Below are 4,983 nucleotides of genomic sequence, written 5' to 3'. Positions count from 1 at the left end.
TGACTTTTGCACAACAGCTTAAGTTCCTCAAAATTAGCACTAGAAGGTGGAGCAACACCTCCTTGTTGAGGATATGATTGCGTTTGAGCATAATGCTGTGGTTGCTGGAATCCAGGTGGATTAAACTGTTTACTTACGCCTTGCTGATATGGTTGCTGAATAGCATTCTGATTATTACTCCAGCTAAAATTTGGATGATTTCTGTTGTTAGGATGATAATTAGCTGGCACAGGTTGCTGCGGTCACTGATAATTATTCACATACTGAACAGATTTATTAACAAGAGAACACTGATCCGTAGCATGAGAACCTGCACAAAGCTCACAGACCATAGCTATCTGATTGACTCCATAGGTGGCTAAAGAATCGACCTTCAAAGACAGCGCTTGGAGCTGCGCTGCAATAGCTGTAGCTGCATCAACTTCCAGAATACCTGCTACCTTCCTAAACATCATCCTTTGAGTTGGGTTTTGATGCTTATTTGCAGCCATAGTCTCAATAAGATTATAAGCGTCAGTATATCTTTTGGCCCACAAGGCGCCTCCAGCTGCTGCATCGAGCATGGGCCGAGATTGGGCCCCCAAACCATTATAGAAACCAGTGATCACCATCCAATCAGGCATAGCATGATGTGGACACTTTCTCAATATCTCCTTGTAGCGCTCCCAAACTTCGCACATGGATTCTGTAGGTTGCTGCGCAAACTGAGTAAGAGCACTCCTCATAGCCGCAGTTTTCGCCATTGGATAGAACTTTACCAGAAACTTTTATGCAAGATCTTGCCAAGTAGTGATGGACCCAGATGGTTCAGAATGTAACCAGTCCTTAGCTTTATCCCTCAGAGAGAATGGGAAAAGCCTTAGCTTGATAGCCTCATCAGTCATACCATTATATTTGAAAGTACTACAGATCTTGACAAAATTCCTGATGTGCATTTGGGATCTTCAGTAGCAGCACCTCCAAAAGAAACAGAATTCTGCACCATCTGAATAGTCCCGGCTTGATTTCAAAAGTGTTAGCCTGAATAGCCGGATGAAGGATGTTTGACTGAATGTCATCAATTTTAGGCCGAGAAAAGTCCATAAGAGCTGGATCTGTCGAAACTATACGATCACCCATGATTACTGGTTCTTTCTGCTCACTCTCTGTATCCGAATCTTCAAAATATATCTTCTTCGGAATACCAAGAACTTCGTCTGTCTCCTCAGCCGTATCTAAAGTCCTCTTGCGAGTACGAGAACGTGTTTACATAAACGCTCGCTAAGGTACCTGAAACACAACCGGAAACAATAAGTAACATGTCTTAATCAATGAGTCCTAATGACCACTGATGGTAAGTGCATAAACTAAACAAATACGCCGAGTCCCCGGCAGCGGCGCCAAAAACTTGTTAGGGCGGAAAACACGCGCTAATAATACACGCAAGTATACGTGTTCGCAAGTAATATAGAATACTTTCTAGTTCGTTCCCACAGAGACTCAGACTAATTATGTTCAATTACACTTACTCAGCAATGTATAATTACTTCTCAATGTCAAGACAATAACACTTAGATTTGATTAACCAATTATTAACTAGAATTAACTACGAGAATTAAGCACTTAATTGATACTTGAATTAATAATATTAAACACACATGAGATCACAACTTCATTACTACTTCTTTCAATAGTTATTGTCATTACCCTTAGCATGTAACAGTGATGATATTAATCGAACAACACGAAACTGATAAAAGCCAACTTTCATTGTACTAATACCATTCTACCAAGCATCCACAATTAAGATAGAAGTTGAATAGGTATCAATTATGTTGAGACCCTATATGTCTACAGAATTTGACAACATAACGATTTAAGCACAAGTTATTCCTTATGATTACACAGGGCAAGTAAAATGGTTAGAGTTACCCACTAATCATGCATACACATACATGAACCTATGCTAACATGGCAAGTTCTAAACCTCAAGATCCACTATCGCTTCACAAGAGATTAACACCCTATCTTATATGTTCGCGACGCACATAAGACAAATAAGCACAATCAATACTAGATATCATACAATCATCACACACTAAGGTATTAAACATCTAACTAAAGAATTCCATAACAAATCCGTTACGACCCCATGATCACGATTAACCCATGATAGAACTCATCGTCACCATGGGTTCATAAGAAAACAAGATAATAACACACGAGAATAACTAAATAAACTACTTATATTAAACCAGAGTACGTCACAAGAGTAAATATGTTCAAAGTAAAGAAAACTAGCATCCACTGTTACAACGAAATAAAGAATCACAAGAAACTATGCTTCCTCTTCGTTGCTATATGCTAAAACGGTCTTCTTCCTTATCTCCTTGCTCCTCGATTGATACTACAATTCAACACACGTGAATCGTCTCTGAAAACTACTTATATAGAAGCCCCATAAAACCCAGCTATCTTAGAAGTTGGAAGCTCAACAAAATTAGGAGTCTAAAAATCAGTATCTTTTTTTACGCCCCTGAGCGGCCGCTCAGCAATCCTGAGCGGGCGCCCAGCTTCCTGAGCGGTCGCTCAGCAGAGCTGAGCGGGCGCTCAGAACCTTTATGGAAAATTCATTTTTCTGCTCCCGTTCTTCGCTGCATTCTGCTCCTAACTTCCCACTTGCCATGCCAAGCACATACTAAGGCTTTTTCTTGATGAAATCTCTCCACAACACAAGTAATACCCTGAAATGCACAAACACTAGAAAAACGCAGCAAATACACAAAATACTTGATTTCAAAACATCAATTCAAGCTATTATAAGACGTTCTAAGTGGTATAAAATGCCACTTATCAGGTTTCACTGAAGGGATAACATCAATAACAATATTAATGAGCAAAACGCCCAACAAGTGAATAATAGGGTACAGCAGTTCATCATATGCTTCAATAAAACAATAACAAAAGGTAAATCAACACTATAAAATTTCAAGTAAAAGTTCTAGATTTTAATAAGTGAATGGAATTGAAATCACATAGCACTATGAGCAATGAGGGGTGATCAGCCCACATCAAAGCTTCGAACCACATAACAAGTGATTCATTACTATTGAGGATCCTCGGCACACATTGGCCATATAAAACCATCAGGCTCCCTGCTACTGAGGTTTTAAAACTATAATAGTGACTGGCGCCTCAGTCTCATCATATCATTCAATTCCTTTTTAATAACTCATTTCAAATTAAAAGGGTTCTTGATCAAGGACAATATAACAATGGTTGGTATTGACAAAGTTCAAATGAGAGGATGATATTAGTGTTTGGGTTTCCAAAGGAAATGAATCTAATGTATGAGGGTTTTAGGTTTCACTGGATATATATTCAGGAACTATTTGTAGGGTATTCACATGGATACGAGATAATATGTGATGAAAAGGGGGTCAATTCAAGTATGGAAGCGAATAACTAAGTTCAAGATCCAATCATTGAGTGATGTCAGGGACTAATCAATATTATTTAACGATAGTCAAGCATTCACAGGATATTCCATCACAAGAAATGGAATTATAAAGATAAGTTGAGAGTTCACTTGCCTGAACTACGCTTACTGAGTACTTGAATGAAATCGTCTATGGGTTCCTTTCCTGCCCTCCTACTTGAACCTACAATAATGGTACTCTTATCAATAACACTTGCTAACTACCCCTCCGCGTATAATTATATATGCAAATATATATATGTATACACATGTATATATGCAGGCTTACAAGTAGCATATGCATCAAAGAAATCACACAACACATAATCATGGCAATATAATATTTAGTTAATAGTACACACTTATACTCTATACACTATTTCAGATTCTTATGCACATGACCAAGTAACACACAAAGATTATGATAAATAATATTACTCTTCTTTTACAGACCTCAACTTATCCCAAAAATAGTAAGGCGCACTTAGGCCTCACTCACAATGACTCACAAAACTAATGCATACTCTAAACTCTTTCCGGATGCACGCCTTGGCACCACTTGTGTGCCTCGGCACAAATATACATTTCTACCTTGGGTCTTCACTTAATTATGATTTCTACAGACTCTTATGACATAATTCAACTCCCAATCTTGACTTGGCATCAAGGCCTCACTCATAAAGCACTTAAACACAATGCACTCCTAATAGGCTTCCTAATGCAACTCTTATGGTGACTCTCGGGTGTTTTGGTGGAAATGGGGTATCTCCATCTTGGGCCTTCACTCCAAACCAACTCTCCGAGGTTCCTAAGAATCTAAAATAACTCTCAAAGTTGGAATGACTCAAAAACCTCACTCAGGCCTCCCTAGCCCTCAACTAGAAGTTGACACAAATATGCCTTTCCCTGCTTACCAATCTGCCTTGTTTTTACCAACTTAAAACTCACTTAAATTGTTCAAATATTGATTTTAATGACTTGTTAAGCTTCCTAAGTCTTCATCATACTATTATAAACCAAGTCCCAATGAATGTCTATCCTAAAACATGGTTATAATGGGTCAAATATGGACTTGTACCAGATCTACCCTGTTCTGAGTTCCTCTCGGTTTTGTGCTTGTGCACCTAACCAAAAGCATGATTTTATCCAATATAAAGCTTCTGGACTCAAGTACATACCAAGTCCTAACTCCACTGAACTTGGGCCTAAAAAGGCCTCACCAATGTATACCTAAAATGACCTAAACTTCTAGTGCTAAATTCTGTCCAAATAGGACTAATGCATCCCTTCCACCTTAACTCCCTTCTTAACCACCAAAACCAAAGAACAAACCAACAACCAAGCCTAATATCATGCTAACACCTACTGACCTATAGTGCATAAGGTTGATTTTCATTTTATTTACCATAGTTACCAATTATCAAGGGGTCAAGAGAGGCAACTAGCTAGACAACTTCATATCTCTAAGTTCTAAGCATAATTCGAATTATACACTTAGATTAAGCACTTGATACCTACTAATTTTA

At 38.3% G+C, this 4,983-nt stretch overlaps 1 non-coding gene across 1 annotated transcript; it reads left to right on the top strand.

The window, feature by feature from the left end:
* Positions 1-621: 621 nt before the first annotated feature.
* LOC141669771 (small nucleolar RNA R71) lies at positions 622-728 on the top strand. Its single transcript, XR_012554031.1, has one exon. It is a non-coding gene; the product is annotated as a small nucleolar RNA R71 (small nucleolar RNA).
* The last annotated feature ends 4,255 nt before the right edge of the window (positions 729-4,983 follow it).

This window comes from Apium graveolens, chromosome 6 (genome assembly GCF_009905375.1).
Source record: "Apium graveolens cultivar Ventura chromosome 6, ASM990537v1, whole genome shotgun sequence".
Taxonomy (NCBI): Eukaryota; Viridiplantae; Streptophyta; class Magnoliopsida; order Apiales; family Apiaceae; genus Apium; species Apium graveolens.
The sequence above is the reverse complement of the archived record's forward strand: the minus strand, read 5'-3'. Positions and strand labels throughout refer to the sequence as shown.